The 20,352-nt window shown below is 34.5% G+C and overlaps 1 long non-coding RNA gene across 1 annotated transcript; it reads right to left on the bottom strand.

Moving 5' to 3' along the window:
• Positions 1-11,626: 11,626 nt before the first annotated feature.
• On the bottom strand, positions 11,627-17,899 carry LOC128558766 (uncharacterized). The gene is made up of 5 exons (XR_008371909.1): positions 17,456-17,899; positions 16,714-16,783; positions 16,158-16,253; positions 15,622-15,688; positions 11,627-13,042 (listed from the first exon to the last, which is right to left on the bottom strand). It is a non-coding gene; the product is annotated as an uncharacterized LOC128558766 (long non-coding RNA).
• Between the last annotated feature and the right edge of the window lie 2,453 nt (positions 17,900-20,352).

Raw genomic sequence — 20,352 nt, 5'->3', positions numbered from 1 at the left:
TGCTAGAATAGCCTTATCCTTACATTATAACATCTTCAGAATCCCTCGGGACACTTTGGTGCCCTCGCTCTACCAGGCTCGGATACCCTCGGGACTCTTCAGATGTTGTAACACGAAATGAAATGCGTTATACGAAATAAGCATCTTTTAAATAAACTACACTAAGTATATAGAGGGCAATTCTACTCATCCCTGTGTCGGCGTCCGCGTCCTCGTCTGTGTCCGGATTTCTGGGTTAAGTTTTGGTGTAGTTTTCACTTCAGCTCTGCAATTGTAATTACATAATGATTTTTTTCAAACTTAAATAAATTTTCCTCATATCTATCCTTATCATATGGCACACAGTCAAAAAACAATTATTTGATATGTTAAACTACGAGCTCTATTAAATAATATTCTTATATCTATATTCTGATATCAATAATGATTTTTATGGTGATTAAATAAATAATGGTACGAAGATCAATAGTCAATACACGTTACAAGAAAGCCGGCCATGTATGTCAATTTCGTCTTATGGTACACTAGTCATGTTAGTTTTATTGCATGTTTTCTACTGATAGCTGTTCTTAGGACATAAACATAAAATTAATTTTTCAGCATCAACGAATGCAATCGTGAAACATCGGGTATTTCCGTATTCTCCGGTAAATACTGTTGCGAAGCATAAAGGCCGAGGTGATCAGATTACACCGATTGTTCAGATAAAGCACGAGAACACCGACGTTGACACACTGCCATACTTCTCGTACATGTTATTCTTCTTCAGAATTTGAGAGGTTTAATTCCTCAAGGGGTCATATAGTAATTGTGGCTTTCGCCCATCCGTCCATTCGTTAAATCGTTTGTTCCGAATTCGTGTCCGGTCTGTAACTTTGTCATCCATTAAACGGTTTTAATATTACTTTTCACAATTGTTCCAAATAAAGAGACAATGTCCCAGACTCCGAGCTCAAAGGTCTAGGCCACACTTGGAGGTCAAAGGCCAAGAGGGTTTATTTTTCCTGTCCAGTTTGTAACTCGACCATCCATGAAATGGAGTGTTATATTACTTTGCAGAAATGTTCCCTATAAGTTTATATGCGCAAAACGCATAATCCTAGATCATAGGTCAAGGTCAGCAGAGTTTCTGTCCGTTCCATTCCTCTGTCAATGTTGAAGCAATTTTAATAAAACTTGGCACGAATGTATTCCGTAGTGAGACAATGTGTCGTTCACGACACCCAGACCCCTAGCTGAAATATCACACTTGGAGGTCTAAGTTCAATAGAATTTTATTGAGCCCGCTTGATAGTTGTCAAAATTGCTGTTCGGTGTATGTACGTGTGTGCGTGCGTCAGTGCGTGCACCCGTCCGTCCGGACTTGTTTATACCTTAACATTGACATGCATCGAGCAAACTTGTTTATATTTGGCATGAATGTTAACCTCAGTGAGACGGAGTGTCATGCATGAACCCCAGATTCCTATCTCACAGGTCAAGCTCACAGTTGGAGGTCAAAGGTCATGTCAGATCTTGCCCGGCCCATAACTTTGACATGCATTAAGGAATATTGTTTATATTTGGCATAAATGGTAGACGGAGTGTCAAGCGCAAACTTCAGGTTCTTATTGCAAAGGTCAAGGTCACAGTTGGAGGTCAATTGTCATGTTAGATCTTGTCCGGTACCTAACTTTGACATGTATTGAGGAATCTTGTTTATATTTGGCATGAATGGTAACCTCGGTGAGACAGAGTGCCATTTTCAAACCGCAGGATCCTATCTCAAAGGTCAAGGTCACAGTTGGAGGTCAATGGTCATGTTAGATCTTGTCCGGTACCTAACTTTGACATGTATTGAGGAATCTTGTTTATATTTGGCATAAATGGTAACCTCGGTGAGGCAGAGTGCCATTTTCAAACCGCAGGATCCTATCTCAAAGGTTAAGGTCATAGTTTGAGGTCAATGGTCATGTCAGATCTTGTCCGGCCCTTTACTTGGACATACATTGAGGAATCTTGTTTATATTTGCCATGAATGTTTGACAAGATGACACGGACTCTACCTCAAAGGTCAATTTCACAGTTATGGGTCAAAGGGCGGGCTCGACATATTGCCCGTGGTCATCTAGTTTCTTGTACATAACTCTGCCATGCGCAAAAAGATTTTAATATTTCATTGCACGAAATTTAACGATGTTGTCCAGATTGAGACAATTTGTCATGCATAACACCCAGACCCCTAACTTAAAGATCAAAGTCATAATCGGAGGTCAAAGGTCATCTGGCGTTTACCTATCTGGGCCATAACAGATAGTTTGTAAATTATTTTACCAAATATTTACCCAGATACTACATATCAGTTACCACTTCGATTCAAATTAATCGGGGTTGGAGGGGGTTGGGGAGAGCATGCATTTTTTTTCAAATGTAGTTTCTTGTTTCCCATTACACGAGAGCCATATTGACGTTTCGTACAATGTGACCTGTGAGTGTACGTCCATGTGAATTTAATTCCGAAGACACTTTAGAATTATTTATTTATAATTCTTGATTTTTATTTTTGTTTTGTTTATTCATTTAATACACGTTAATCAGGATTACTGTGACTCAGTTTCTAAAATGTAAACAATTTCAAAAATAGTTTTGTCAAAATGTAGACCGTGTGGGAAATCACGTGACCTAGAATGTACGGAACACGGAAATCAGCATGGCGGATGTTTGTTTTTTACCAATTTTCAAAGGTTAGTAAAAACTATAGCATGTATTTCACTCTATTATAGCACAGTCTATGCGCATTTTAATGCTCTATCCAGCGATGTACATGTGTCTAGTCTACGTTCCCTCTAGTTTCTGAGTTATCTCTGAGGTTTTGACCGAACCGGGGATAATTTTCTGTAAAAACGCAATGGAACGATACACGTAATCACTCTTTGCACAAGATCTATGTAATTTGCGGCTTTTCCTACTTTTTATACGCCCGTCCCTGAAAGAGCGGGGCGTATTGTGAATACCCGTGGCGGGCGGGTGGACGTTCGGGGTCCAAAAACATGTCCGCTCTGGTCTTTATTATATATATATATAAAAGTTCAATTTGTAAGGAATAAACAGCAGCAGACTTCTGTGTTTTACAAGTATTTTAATTCTTCACTGCAAGCGCTTTCACAAAGATATGTGTTTTTCAGAATTCAAATAATTGTAAAACACAGAAGTCTGCTGCTGTTTATTCCTTACAGATTGAACTTTTATATATTTTATACCTGCACAAGGATTTTACTGACTTTTTTAATATATATATATATATATATATATGCACAGTGTTTGTTTATGATTTTTCGCGAATTCTTGCAAATAATGGACAAACGCAACACGTACTAACTTTGGCAGTCTGATACGCAACACGTGCATGTGTCACCAACGGAGATTTATCTTAATTATTTTATCGAACTATTTCAAACGTGGTTTTCAATGTTATAAATTGTTCGGAAGCACTGCCTTCTTTATTTATGTTTAAAGCGGTCAGCTCGCTCATGTAGACGGTTTTGCTAAGTTCTCCACCCCACGCACATTTGACGCGAATATGTATATCTACTAGGGTGTGTTCGATTCGGGTAGAGTCGAACGCGAGTAGTGCAACGCCATTGTCGAAGTCACAGGTCAAGAACATACTCCTCCCGCAATGGGGAGTGAGGTCGAGCAAATGTGCGTATGACTTAATCCAAAATGGCGGCATAGCAGCGGAAAGCGAAAGATTAGCATTGAGCACAAACTATACCGATTGTAAATTAAGTTTAACATTTGCATCGAAGCTGGTGTTGAGAAACAATGCAAATTTATCGAATTAAAGTAGATGCGTCGTTTTGGTTAATAAAAAATCATATTCACGCTCAACTCGACCCGACTCGAGCCTGTTTGATTCGACAGTAAACTGCGCATGCGCGAGTGTAACACTAGTGTACTCCCGCATGACCGAATCGAATACACTCCTAGATACGAGAGCGGTTAGAAAAGCGGCTTAGCAGCGCATGCGCATAGAGATACTATAATTTCTAATGACATTATGCTACTTGACGACCCACATCGAAATGCTGTACGCGGTTTGTTAAAGTCCTCACTTACCAGAGAACATTCTATAAGTGTTTAATTGGATGAAACTCCGCCGAATGGTGAGACCTCACTAAATCTGATAAAGGTGAATTACGAGGAGTTCGATCAATGTGCCGTCAAGAGGGTACGAGGGTAGACTTCTTCAGAAAACTGCATTGTTTTGCATTTCCCTTATATGGTATTATGGTCTATAACGAAAAAATGGCGAAGCTCGTAATAACTTTGAAATTTTGAATCGTATTCTTCACGTGTCACCATTACACATTCGTTTTCCATCATCGCTTTTTTGTTCATTGACTAAATGCCAAAATTTCACGAGGAAACTTAACTGACGTTTGATCATGCATTGACGAAGGGCAATATTCGAAGATACGATAGTGTTACAAGATAGTGCAATGGCGAAGCGAGAAGGTGCGATGGTGTTGCGCAAATGTGCAGTAGGTGTTTATTAAATGATAACCATGATCAGTCAAGATGCTGCATGCAAAACCCACGCCATAAGCTGAAAGGTCAAGAATTAAGAGGGACAAAAATTGTCCGATATCCAGCGTCCTCCTCTTCGATAAAAATATTTTAAAATAACTTGGTATAAGTGATCACCACGATGAGATAAGGAACCGCGAGCAAAACCAAGAAATTAGCTGAAAGGTCAAAGTTACACCTGGAAGTTATAGGTAAAACAATGGGGATATGGAACAGAATTAGGGCATAAACTGCATTGTGCTTTCGTACATCCAATCTTGCGATTCATAAATACGCATTTGTGATTCTCATGTTCACATGCTTCCTTCTGACATCCCATTTTCCATTATTACTTGACCATTTGTGCATCTTATGTTTACGTGTTCCTTTCTGACATTCATACATGCTTAATTGTTTTAAGTTAATAGCATGGTTACTTCTTCATTATTCTGTGACATTATCTTGCTTTCTGTCATGCTGCAATGTGACATGCATCGCACGGTGTATTAGCTTGTGAATATCCCGGGACCATGTGTTTATATTGTATATGTGCTGATGATATGGACTGGAGTGGCTCGTGGACAGGTGCTTACTCGTACGCATGAAAAACTTTCAGAATTTAAGACATGCGAGCACACAAAATGCAGCTAAGCACAATGAGATTATCATAGTGAACATCTCTCATTATTATACCAGAGGGCACTTTTATCTTCGTGCTAGGAAGCTTCCGCTAAACTACGGAAAAAATACGACCCGTGCATTTTGGCTATGTGTCCAGTTACCGGACCTAAGCTGATTGATTTGTTTAGGTGTCGGTTAATCAAAGTCGTAGCATCAAACTCTTTCCAAATTCCTAATTGGTCAGTTTATATTGTATAACTATTTTGTTAATAATGCATGTATTTACAAGAAATTTCACATACCGACATTTGAATAGGTACTGCAACTAATTATTGATTTATTTTTGACCGACTTTCGGTCAGCGTAACCGCATTAGGCGTTTTGACCAATATTGCATATTTTGCACGTGCAGGACATGGGCACCAATATGCACTTGTTAATGAACATTTTTGGCATAACTGACGAAAGTCCTACTAGAAAAACACATATCTTTGTGAAATTGGCACAAGAGCAACGCGCCCGGACTGTCGGAATTTTACAACAAAACTCAAAATCGGTCACTTCAATGAATTGTCCTTGGGTTAAATTGCCAAAAGAGCGCGGATGGTAGATAATCAACGATTGAAGGTTCTTGTAAACGGAAATAAGGTTAAAAATGGAAATAACCATTAAAGTAACAGCTACAAACAAATTATATCAAAATTCTTTTGAAATTGCAAAAATAATTACACACGTGTCGTAAATGTGTCCCGGCTAGCAACATTCCGACAGCTTGATCGCGTTTCTTTTGTGTCAATTTCACCATGATATGTGTTTTTCTAGCAGGACTTTCGTCAGTGATGCCAAAAGTGTACACGAACACGTGCATGTTGGTGCACATGCCCAGCACATGCAAAATATGTAATGTTAGTCAAAACGCCTAATGCGGTTACTTTGGCTGTGAGTCGCCAAAAATAAATCAATAATTAGCTGCAGTACCTGTTCAAATGTCGGTATGTGAAATTTCGTGTGAATACATGCATTATTAACAAAATAGTAATACAATATAAACTGACCAATTAGGAATTTTGTTGAGTATTTAACTTATTGCATTAAGTTAGTTTTAAAACATGATTTCTGTTGGTTTGCCTAATTTTTTATACTTTTTAGCTCATCTGATTTTTTGGAACACTTGTTTACCATCATAAGCTGACCCTGTACAGCAAGAAACATAACTCCATCCTGCTTTTTGCAAGATTTTTGTACTTAGAAAATATCAGATTTCTTGGTTAAGTTTTATGTTTAGGTCAACTTTTTCTCCTAAACTATCAAAGCTATTGCTTTGAAACTTACAACACTTGTTCACTATCATAAGTTGACCCTGTACATTAAGAAACATAACTCCATCCTGCTTTTTGCAAGAATTATTGCCCCTTTTTGACTTAGAAAATCTGTTTTCATGGTTGAGTATTATGTTTAAGTCAGCTTTTCTCATCAACTATCAAAGCTATTGCTTTAAAACTTTCAACAGTTTTTCACCGTCATAAGCGGACGCTGTATATCAAGAAACATAACTCTGTCCTGCTTTTTGCAAGAATGATGGCGCTTTTTAGACTTAGAAAATCATGGGTAGGACAATATTTCTATTATACAAAAAAAAAAAAAAATCAGACGAGCGTCAGCACCCGCAAGGCGGTGCTCTTGTTTATTCAGTTGTACGGAAAATGATCATTAAGATGAAACTTCTGGTAATGACCAAGTGAAATTTTGATTTTTACTTACATGGGTTCTACGTAGCCTGAACATATTTCCAGCTATAATTTTATAAAACGATTTTAATGGTATTCTTGTCAGATGATTTTAGACGAAAAGTGCTGTTAAAAGCAGCACCGACAGGTTTGTGAGTTTAGATCACAATATATAAGTAAACATGTAAATAAATTGTATATTGCCTCGATTTGCTGATTTTCGAAACTGATGTATCTTGATTATTAATGGGCTATATATGTGATTAAGCAGACCGAAATTTACTTGTTTAATGCAAATGTTTGCGTGTACATACATTTCTCTCTAAATGTAAATCTGTTTTAGCTCGACTATTCATAGAATAGTAGAGCTATTGGACTCGCCCGTGCGTCGGTGTCGGCGTCAGCGTCCGGATTTGGTTAAGGTTTTGTATGTAAGCTGGTATCTCGGTAACCACTCGTGGGAATGGATTGAAACTTCACACACTTATTCAATGTGATAAACTGACTGACATTGCACAGGTTCCATAACTCTATTTTGCTTTTTTTACAAAATTATGCCCCTTTTTCTACTTTGGAATTTTTGGTTAAGGTTTTGTATGTAAGCTGGTATCTCAGTAACCACTCATGGGAATGGATTGAAACTTCACACACTTATTCACTGTGATAAACTGACTTGCACTGCACAGATTCCATAACTCTATTTTGCATTTTTACAAAATTATGCCCCTTTTTCGATTTAGAAATTTTTGGTTAAGGTTTTGTATGTAAGCTGGTATCTCAGTACTTACTAATGGTAATGGATTAAAACTTCACACACTTTTGTTCACTGTCATGATCTGACATGCACTAAGCAAGTCCCATAACTCTACTTTTTAAAAAAAATATGCCCTTTTTTGACTTAGAAATTTTTGGTTAAGTTTTTGTATGTAAGCTGATATCTCAGTATCCACTAATGGGTAAGGATTGAAACTTGAACACACTTGTTCACTGTCATGATATGACATGCAGTGCAGAGGTTCAATAACTCTACTTCGCATTTTACAAAATTATGCCCCTTTTTCAACTTTTGTATTCATTCAGTTGACAAGGCTGTTGAATAGTCGAGCGTTGCTGTCCTCTGACAGCTCTTGTTAGTACTTTAAATACTGCCATATATATACTTTAACCATGTAATTCTTCAGTGTATTCCAAAAGACGCACACACACACATTTAGTCATGTTTTTTACAAGTTTTAAAGACTCAGATCATAAACATTTTTGAGGAACTAACTTTAAAGGTCATTTTACATATATTCTGAACCGGAACCGGAAATTAGAATGCATTATTATCAAACTGGTTTATTTCACAAATATACGTCGAAATGGATAGAAATTGTAAACTGAACCGAAAAGCAACCACTTGCTGGAATTTAGCGATTCTTCATAGGATGCTTCACTTCCAAGAGGAAGCTTTTTCACTGGGTTATGGCCCATTGATTATTCAACATTAGTATGCTATTTAGTACCATTTCTTATCCGAAGTATTCGTCAGCAACCACTTGCTGAAATTAAATGAAATTTCATTGGAAGCTATATTTTTAAGAGGAGGTATGCGTATTGTCTTGATGTACCGGTCGGATGATTTAACACAAAGTCATTGTCCTTTGATTATTCAACATTAGTAAACTATAGATGTTTTTAGCTCGGCTATACGAGGTATATGGAGAGCTATCCTACTCAGCCTGATGTCGGCGTCGGCGTCCTTCCGCGTCCCCACCTTGGTTAAAGTTTTTTTTTACACTTTCTCTTTTTTTCTCCATGTCTCTGTAATTACTCGATGTATTTGTTTCAAACTTAAAATAGTTATTTTTCATTATCACCCACATCATATGGTACAAGGGCCATGCCTATCACACCAATATTTCATGAATTATCCCTCTTTTTAGCTCACCTGTCACGTAGTGACAAGTTGAACTTTTGTGACCACTTGATGTCCGTCGTGCGTCGTCCGTCGTGCGTCGTGTGACAACAATTTGTAAAAAAATCTTCTTCAGAACCGCTGGGCAGATTTACACCAAACTTCACAGGAATGATCCTTGGGTGGCCCCCTTTCAAAATTGCCCAAAGAATTTAATTCCATGCAGAACTCTGGTTGCCATGGAAGGAAAAGCTTTGAAAATCTTCTTGTCAGAAACTGTTGGCCGGATTTCAAAAATATTTTGTAGAAATGATCTCTACGTGACCTTCTACCAAAATTGCCTAAGCCATTTTATATTGGTAAAAACATGGCCGCCAGGGGACGGGGTTTATTTTCCCTATATGGCTATATTGTAAATTTCAATAATCTTCTTCTTCAAAACCGCTTGGCAGATTTACACTAAACTTCACAGAAATGATCCTTGGCTTCCCCCTATCAAAATTGCCCAAAGAATTGAAATCCATGCAGAACTCTGGTTGCCATGGCAACCGAAAGGAAAAACTGATATTTGGTATATGGCATCATCTAATGGTCCTCTGCCAAGTTAGTTCAAATTATCCCTCTAGGGTCAAATATGGCCCCGCCCTGGGGGTCATATAGTTTACATAGACTTATATAGGAAAAACTTTGAATATTTTCTTGACCATAATCACTGGGCTTAGGGCTTTGATATTTTTTATGTAACATCATCTAGTGGTCCTCTACTGAGATTGTTCAAATTGTCCCCCTAGGGTTAAATATGCCCCGCCCCGGGGGTCAAATTAATGGTTTATATAGACTTATATAGGGAAAAACTCTTATTGTCCAAAACCGCAGGACCTAGGGCTTTGATATTTGGTATGTAGCATCATTTATTGGTCCTTTACCAAGTTTGTTCAATTATCCCCCTAGGGTCAAATATTCGCCCGCTCAGGCCGGGGTCACATGGTTTAAATAGACTTGTATAGGTAAAAACTTTAAAAATCTTCTTGTCTGAAACCAAAAGACCTAGGCCTTTGGTGTTTTATATGTAGCATTGCCTTGTGGTCCTCTACCAAGATTGTTCAAATTATTACCCTGGGGTGAAAAGAGGCCATTTCCTGGGGGGGCGGGGGGGGGGGGGGGGGTCCATAGTTTTAAACATATGTATATAGGAAAAACTTTAAAAATCTTCTTGTATGGAACTGAAAGGCCTAAACTTTTGGTATTTGGTATGTTACATTGCTTAGTGGTCGTCTATACCAAGATTATTCAAATTATGCCCCTTAGTTGAAAAGAGGCCCCACCAGGGTGTCCCAAGTTTCACATAGACTTATATAGGAAAAAAAATTTAAAAATCTTCTTGTCTGAAAGTTCAAGGCCTAAGCCTTTGATATTTGGTATGTATCATTGCCTAGTTGATTTCTAACAAGATTGTTTGAATTATGCCCCTCGGGTGAAAAGAGGCCCTGCCCTGACCTACTTTCTTGTTTTTTAAGATGCAGTCTTGAAGTTTGAGTGACATGTTCAGTTTTGCACACTGATCTTAAAATTGATTCAGTGACTATGAGTGTGACCTACTGACCTACTTTCTTTATATTTTAGCATCAGTTTGACATTTAATATATGTAGCTCATATTATGAGACTGAAATAAAGAAATAATATTACTCAGGTGAGCGATCTAGGGTCATAATGACCCTCTTGTACTTAAGAATTTCAGGTTAAGTTTTGATGCACTTTCACTCTGTCTCAGTTATAATTACTAAATGGATTTGATTCAAATTAAAATAGTTGTTCCACCTTCAAGTTACCGCCGACATCATATGACACAAGGTGCATAACTCTGGCACCAATTTTTCATGAATTATGCCCCCTTTTACTTAGAATTTAAGGTTAATTTTGATGCATTTTCACTATATTTTAGTAATTACTAAATGGATTTGATTCAAACTTGAAGTAGTTGTTCCACATCATCACCCACATCATATGGCACAAGGTGTATAGCTCTTGCACCACTATTTTATGAATTATGCCCCTTTTTGCTTAGAATTATACTTATTTAGTGTTTTGATACACTTTATCTTTGTCTCTCTTATAACTTAATATTTTTGACACAGACTCAAGCTATTGTGCAATATATTATTAAACACTCCAGTGACAGCTCCAGCTTCCTCAGATGTGCCCAGTTTCACTATCCAGCATCGAAATAGTCCAGCGCGCTGTCTCCTGTGACAGCTCTTGTTTTATGTATTATGCAAATAACCCTTTGGTGATTTTTTACTTTGTGAAAACCATGTCCACCAAAGATGAAAAATAGAAGAATCTTCAAAGAATGTTTCCTAAAACACTGGTCTTACTTTGAAATAAATTTACAGAAACGTTCCTTCCAAAGTTATTTAGATTTGTCTAAAGGCTTGACCGCCAGTGCCACATCAAATGTTCCCTGAATGTATATACACGAGGGTTGAGCGCAATACTTAGACATTGTAACTAAACAATTAAAACCGGAATTTTTAACATTTAGACTCCAAATATATATTGCTAAGTGCATCAGATAATATATATACAATATTAAAATGCTGTGTGTTATTTTTTAAAAGAGATATTTACTCCAAAAAATTTAGTCCACATAGCATTTTTGGAAATAGGATAGACAACTCCTGAATGACTATCTCATCAAATTTGCTGATATAAAGATAAACTTAGATATTTTCCTGGGATACCCTTAAAGTCTGTTTCTTCATTTCATTCAGACATGGAATGTAACAAATACAGGAACAACTTAACAGTACGAGGACATCAAACAACCTTTTTTATTTTCCTTCAGGACAGGTACACATGTTAGGTCATACTTGTAGTTAATAAACCAAAATGTAAAACAATTAATTAGCTCATCAAAGAAATGAAGACTATTAACTTCACAATATTTTATTACCTCCCTTCATTATATTTATCATCTACATTCTACATATTTTTTTATGGAATCACCTCCCTTTATCTCAAATAAGCTTTCTTATATTGCAGTTTAATCAGTCAGTATATTTACCTTAATTATCAGACAAATAAATTTATATTTTTTTTTAATCCATGGTAAGATGAAAAGCATAAATTATATCAAATAATACCATAAAAACATTTATCACACATGAATGCAAGATATACACAACAAATAATTTTGAGCCTTGTTGCCAATGACAATGTTGAAAAATATTAAAGCTCAGATGGCATAACAGTGAGATAAAATCTTTTTAAGTTAAGTTAAGTTAATAATTCCCATATTAACTTATGACTACAAAAATTTAAAGTATGTTGTTATTCCCATTTCAGTCCAACATATCTAAAGAAGTAAATACTACAAAGACTGTATATCAAATTTTTGAAAATAAAATTCCACCAACATATTTTTTTCTTATTTCTTTTATCTTGATTATGTAGTGTACTTATCTGGAATGATGAGATATTTTAAAATGTATATTTCTTTATTCCCCTGGATGGAAATAAATAAAATATATCAACAAAACAACCATTTATACCAACCAAATTGTAAAATACTTAAGTTTCTTTGATGTTAGTAATTATATGTTGAGACATGAAAACAACATAAAATATCAACATAAAATATAACTGAAAAATTGTGGAACATCATTTCTAGATTAGATTAGACTGTATTATACAAATGTTTATATGAAAATATGTGACAAATCTGGTTAAATAGAATATTAATTAACTTATGATAAAATGTCGAACTTCTTTAACATAAAACTACAAGTGATGAATGAGTTCATCTTACCATAACTTTGACATTTAATGTATTATTAAGAAAACTATAACATACAAGAAATGACACACAGACAGTATAAGTTGCTGAATGACTGGGTCATTCTCTACCACAAATACTATGAAACATAATGAAACTTAAAAAGTCCAATTAAATGTTTTTCTTTAAATTAGATTGATCACATTTTAACATTTCTATGAATGCAATTGTTAAATGCTTGCTTCTTACATGCATGCAATAATGGAAATAAAAAATGATTTAACAATATAATGTATACAGTCTTGTCATGAACGCATTCTGTACAGATGATAATACATAGAAAGGTCAACATATTTATTATATGGGTCCATCTCAGTTTACAGCTGGTGCATGGCTGTCTCGCACTTGAATATACATCATGCAGCACAATTGGGGTAAAGTCCATTTCACATGACAACACACTTGTAGCACTTCTGGAAATACAAATGTAAACCTTTATTACATAAATAGAATACAACATGATATTTTTTAAAACAATTATAACATCATTTTAGACATTTGCAGATATTCTAATCTTAGAAATATATTATCAAGCAGCAAGTCAGGTAACTCTACAAATTGACATTTTGTCTAATTTCAACTTGTCTAGGTCAGAATAGCCTAAATAGTTTTCCCTATATATTCTATATAAAACTGACCTTTTTCAAAGAGATACCAAACATAACTAGACCCATTTCAGAGAACAAATCCTTACCTCATTGTAAAGAGTTATGATAAAACTGATATAAAATGAAGAGAAAAGTAGGGGTCATGTATCTTCCAAGAGAGATTTCTCTGGTCACATTTACTTACTGTAAACTGACATCAAAATCACAATGCTGTGACCTGGAAGTACTACTCATACTAAAACTGAGCTTGACTTCACCAAATACAACCTGCTCTCCCATATTTCCTACCAAAATGTCAACAATACATCCACAATGAAATTTAAACAAAAACTAGCCTCAATTTAGACCTCTGTTGCCATGCCAAGTGAAAAATTAGTGTTCAAATACCTGGCAGCCATTACGCGACTAGACCAGATGGCTCCCACGCTGGTTCCTTTTGTTTAGTTAGGCCTATAAGAAAAACGTTTTCTGTAATAGTTTCAATTTCATTTGTATAGTACCAGTAACACATCTGCATGAAAAATACCAAGTTTCAGCTTGATTAAATCAGTTTTCCAGGTTTTATGGCATTTTGAGTAACGCGGGTCCCTGCACCAATTTTCCTTCAAAACTGATGTTGCGACATAATTTTTAACCAGTTGTTCTAGCCAGAGCTGGTTTTTGCCCTATTTCATAAATTTTCACCATAATTTGCAAGCAAATTACACATTAACACTTTGAAATATACCAAATGTCCCCTCTGATAGGTATAGATGGGCATAATTTAGAGTGCAAATTTGCATTTTTTTTAAAAAATACCCCCAAAACAGTGAAAACGTGATTTTTTGGGGTTTTTATCAATTTTTGCAGCAAAATTTCAATGAAATGCTCATTTTTTACCAAAATCTGACCAAACTAGTTCATTTATATTAATATCTGGACAAATCTCAATTTTTGTCCACATTTTCTTATAGGTCACAATAGCCTAAATAGTTTTCCCTATATATTCTATATAAAACTGACCTTTTTCAAAGAGCTACCAAACATAGTTAGACCCATTTCAGAGAACAAATCCTTACCTCATTGTAAAGAGTTATGATAAAACTGATATAAAATGAAGAGAAAAGTAGGGGTCATGTATCTTCTAAGAGAGATTTCTCTGGTCACATTTACTTACTGTAAACTGACATCAAAATCACAATGCTGTGACCTGGAAGTACTACTCATACTAAAACTGAGCTTGACTTCACCAAATACAACCTGCTCTCCCATATTTCCTACCAAAATGTCAACAATACATCCACAATGAAATTTAAACTAAAACTAGCCTCAATTTAGACCTCTGTTGCCATGCCAAGTGAAAAATTAGTGTTCAAATACCTGGCAGCCATTACGCGACTAGACCAGATGGCTCCCACGCTGGTTCCTTTAGTTTAGTTAGACCTCTAAGGAATTACCTGTTTTAAGCAGCAAGATTGTGTTGCTACTTGGCTTGTTGCTTTATTTAAATTTTACATATACTTAGATTCACTAAATGACAAGTTATATAATAGGACTGTCTGAAAAGATTGCATACTTTATAACATTCAATGTACATATTCAATAAAATGGTGAAAACAATAAGCAGATAAATCTGATGATGGTCACCTATGATCTCACCTAAAAGCTCCAACAACAATACACAACCTCTGATTAGTATATGATGTAATAATGATAAACTACCTAAAGTGTTTTTATATAGCATGCAAAAACAATGAACTTGAGAACTGCCAAAACTTCACCTCATGAGTAATAGATGTTCACTTTTCCCCTTGTTGAAAGTGTTGTTTTTCTTAAAGCATTTGAAAATAATAGATATTACATGTATAAGTACAGTGCAACCTTTGTAAACAACACCCTGTGGGATATACAAATATTTTAGTTATGTTGAGGTTGTTGTTCTGGAGAAGTAAATTTGATAGTTATATTTCAGCTTAGTGAAATTCTCATGATGTTGTTATAGAGAGGATTTTGCTTCAGAGTGAGCTACTCTGGAGAGATTGTACTGTGAAATTTGCTTCAAACTTCATCTCCTTCAAATGAGCTAAATGAAGAAGAACAACAAAAGATTTTCCAAATTTAGAATTTCCTTGTTTACAATTTGACATTTAATGTTAGGCAAATATGCAGACATATTTTTATGTGACACAATGCCGCCTTTAACTATTTTATTCCAATGAACAAGTTGTCAGTCCTGACAAAATCATGCGAAAACAGGTCACAGTAAAAAAAAATTAGTCCTAATCATTTCATATATATTGCAAAATCAGCTTTACAGAACTTGTAAGTGGCAAAAAATCAAATTTAAATGTTGCCTTTGTGATGTGCAGCACTGGCCATGTACTCTTTTTATCACAATAGTTTACCTTTTTATATCTGTTACTTTTATCATAACTTTTATGTCCCTTCTGCACTAACCATTGTCTTCAAGTTCTGAAATATTGTAAAACATTATCCACACACATTCTAGGAAATCAACATAAGATCAGTGTCAAAGCATTTGAATATAATTGTTTTAATTATCTTAATACAAAGAAACAAATGTACTTCATGTTTTTGCTGACTGATGCAATATACTGAAATTTGTATTTCAATATTTATTATCAAATTACATGTTTATTCTATTTTTAAAATGTTGACATTACAAAGCTATCACACATTTATTACTAAACCATATCTATTATCATTATTTTGAATGGAGATATGTACTTAGTAAATTGAGGGATACACAAAGCTACAGAAAAAAAAAGTTTATGACAGGCTGACATAAAGTCCAGAAGGTTCACATCTTGTCAGGAATGTCGGTCATAGCTGTCTTGTACAATTATTTCAGAAGCAAGCATGTAGTCATACAGCATATAAATGCTTTGAGACCTTTGTTTAACATACAAAAGCATAATACCTCCTGCAGTTTTTCATAATGGTAACATCTTCTTGGACTGCCACAGGGTAAGACAGGTCAAACAACTGTACATACTCAAACTTTTCCCTACCAAAACTGAAAATGAAAATTATACAACATTTTTTTTCTTTATTTTTGTACAAATGATGACCCGCACATTTAATACAGACTTTTTACATTTATTAATCTAAATATATTAAAATTAATAAAATATCTCATAACTCAATTTATGATTAAAATTATAATCGTTAATAAACTATATCAAACATGAACCGGAAGTGTTCTAATTTATAAAGCTGCAATTAATATTGAAGAAAAAACTGCAACTATTGTATACAATGTATATTAAAAAAAGTATCATGAACCTGATTATAAAACAGTCCCTGTTCAAATGTAATAACACATGCCTGTCAGAAAATTTTGTTTGTTTTGGGTTTAACGCCGTTTTTCAACAGTATTTCAGTCATGTAACGGCGGTTGTCAGAAAATAAAGGTATGTTGTACTTTAATGATATCATGAATGCCATCAATAAACTTCATATATAACAAACTATACCACTATGGCAGCCTCTTTCTTATTATTTCTACAGCTTCCAAAGACAGACTGCAACTACATGTATCAGACACTGTAAGTGAAATATACAAATAATCATTACACAAGAGAATTTTTCATGTTAAATAAAGGGAGTTAATGAAATGCAATCTGAGAATTAAGGGAAGTAATTATCAATAAAATGAATGAAGAAAATGCATATATAACGGAGGTAATTTAGAAAAAAAAAATTCAAAAGTCAGTATAATGATAGTTGACATTGACAATGACCTATATCAAGTAAGCACAACATAAGAAACAGCAAGCACTTGAAAAATGCATTATATTTCCTTGCAGTATCAAAAATATATGACTGTATGTAAGGGTTCTCTACATGCTGTTATACTGAAAAAATCTTTAGTCTAAATATAGCTTAGATCTATTTATATCTTCAAGAAAAGGAAGTCCCGAATTTCCACAGCTATTCACAGGCTGAAATTTTTATGTACTAATATCAGCAAAGAGGTTGATATCTATACTTTTTAATAACTATCGTCAAAGGTAAGGAAAAACTTACTGGAAAGGCAAACACTTCCGATCTAGTCATTTCAATACATTTTCAGCTCATTTGCATATAAGAAGAAATTTACAGAATTCCCCCTGTTTCTCTTCATTTTCAAAAAAATCTGTAAGATGGATATAAACCAAAACATTCTCCTATGTGTCAGCTATCAGATATATATTTCAACAAAAACTGTCAACTTACCTTGTTTTTTGAAGAAGACAAAATTCCAGCAACTTTCGCTTCCCCGCAAAACTGTACCGGTGCACACATAAAAAAATCTCAACTGTGATTTTCAAAATAATACAGTCAGACCACAATTATTTCCCTTGAAAATAAAATGCTCTAGGTAAATGCCTACAATACTGTCCTAACCCCTATTAAAGGTCCACTACTTACACCCGAGCAAGTATTATATGAAAACGAGAGTTTGTAGCTGAGACTTCCTATTTACTGAAAATATGACCCACTGCATCAGATCTGACCAAGTAGTCATGAATATGTTCAAGAATAACCAACAAATAAACAAACAAAAAATGCCAATTTCAAACCGAAAGTATGTTTTCCGACTGCTTACGAACCCGTCGCGCATCTTCGGAATTTTTCGGAAGAATCCTTCGAAACGAGACTCTAATTTATAAATAGATGCAACATATATTATATGCCCAAACGATAACGTGATTTTTACAAACTTAGCACAGGAACATTTTTGTAACTCACAAAAACTTCATGAAAATCATTTTTATGATACAGGTATTATACAGCTATAGAGGACAATTTAGGCCCTTTCCGAATAGAAGTGTTTGCACAACTTCGTCTGCAAACTGTTTCAGTTAATCTCTTTTCAGCATAGTTTTAAGAATAGAAGTGAATAACTATCTTACACTGTAGAAACAAAATGTAATTGAAATTTACCTAAATACACTGATTCATGTGCATATGGCTACATTAATTCAATAAAATTTTAGACATTAAACACATTGTCTTGGCCTAATATATGTCACTGTCAATTTGAAACTAAAAATTTGCACATCTCATATTTTTCATGCAAATCGTGTATAATTACCATAATGGAAATACAGTTATTTTGTCGCGCGTCTTTAAACGGATATTCGTTTGAATTAATTTTAAAATCACGTGATCCCGAAGAATTTCCGACCGATTACGTGATAAACACGAAAGTAGGACAAAATGACCACCCATGTCAGTCTAAGAAAATACAGAAACAATCATTTGATAAACGACATTGTGTTGATTTCAAGGGAATATTGCACGGCTATCGTATGTTTAGTAGTATATTTCAAAATGTGAAGTCTTGTTTAAATATTTATTTCAATTCATTTGTCTTTATTTTGCACCTTTAAATAAAGAAGGAGTTACGGCAGTATTTTCGCTCAGCCCAAATTTCTGAATACGCTTGCCAGTTTTCGAAAATAGTTTGACAGAAGCGTTATAACGAAAATTATGGCCATCTTGTTATAACGTTGGATCCTATCTTTTTAGGCCATGAAATCAAATCTTTATGCTTAAACTAGCTACGTTTCAAAAAGCGATCAAATTTTCGTTCTTATCCGAGTTAAACACGTGAATACCCTGATTTAACAGAAATTCATGCACTGAACACACTTTAATTAAATGGCAGATTCCACATAAAAAAAACGAAAAAAGAAAAAAAAAAAAAAAACCCACTAAATGCTGCATACCCATATTTCTTATGCAGTGTTCGTGTAAAATTATTTATTTTCTGTTTTTGGCCATAACAGACATCTGTTAAAGTCTTACCAAGAAATGTGCAGTCACCTTTCTATTACAAGGACAAAGAAAAAGAAGTCGAATGTCCTCAAGTTTTACCACACGTTTCGGAATCAGCGAAAATTTTCTGTAATGATCTTATTATGACGATACATTTTTCTTCTATAATATTTACTATTTTATTTATTGTAATAACGAAATATTTTCTTGTGAAACTGAGATACGAAGTCGTCATGTAAAGATCTCGTAGTTATGTAACACGGGTTTACGGGCAAGTTTCTTGTAATAATGCTAGAATATCTCGCAATTACGCGATAAGAACGATTTTATTTGTAATAACGATATAGATTGTTATTACGAAATGTTTTCTCGTAAAAACGAGACATGAAGCTGTCATAACGAGTATAGATCTTAATGTAATGTGATAAGGGTAATTGTCTTATGATAATGCTATCTCGTAATTACGGGATCATACTTTTTTCCGAATGAATCTCTTCGACTTTTGTAGTTTGAAGATTGATGTAAAAATTCAATTTCTGTTTAGTATACACCAAATTAATTAAAAATTGCAAATTTTGTAATGTTTAGAGATAGGCCCTAAAATTTTCAATGATAGAATTACATTAAATAAAGTCTAGAAATTAATTTCCAAGTCCTTGAAATAACCAAAAATGATTTCACAAATGTGAAGTTTATGATAGTTTTGTTAATATCAATAACAGAAGTTTTAATTTTTAATTTAAAGTTGTGATCCACAAAGAATGACAACTCTTGCCTTGGGCTAGTACTTATAAGTAGAGATCTATTAGTTTACTTCCCTTGCAATTACACAATTGAGTGGAAAATGAAAACTGTTTAAGACACAATATCATACTTTTTTGCACAACAAAATCATTAAGGATTTATTCATTTGTGTTTGATTTACCCCTCAAGACATGGTTCCTATGATTCTGTCAACTTACATATGGTAAAAAATTAACTTTTAACAAGCCAATAATAAAACGAAGTACCAGTAGGTAAATAATAGTGCAGATAATACAGTTTTGCTTGTATCAAAATGTCACAATAGATCCACTTTTGTAATACAGAACACCTGGTAGGATTAGTAAAGGTGCAATTATATTGATCTCTATTTCCTATACCTATAATGTTTGATGTTTGGATTTTCTCATACCAGTCATAAAAGTGACAAGTACAAGTAAAACGTTTGTAATGTTTTTCTGTAAAACATAATTTTTCAGTTTGCATGAGATTTTCTTTTAAAAGTACATTTATAATATAACTGTAATTAAAGAGGTCTCCGGAATTGAAGAACTTCCCTCTTTTATCCAGGGAGAATTTTAGAATGA

The sequence above is a fragment of the Mercenaria mercenaria genome, chromosome 7, assembly GCF_021730395.1.
Source record: "Mercenaria mercenaria strain notata chromosome 7, MADL_Memer_1, whole genome shotgun sequence".
NCBI lineage: Eukaryota > Metazoa > Mollusca > Bivalvia > Venerida > Veneridae > Mercenaria > Mercenaria mercenaria.
Note: the sequence above shows the minus strand (reverse complement) of the source record. Positions and strands in the feature narration are given on the sequence as shown.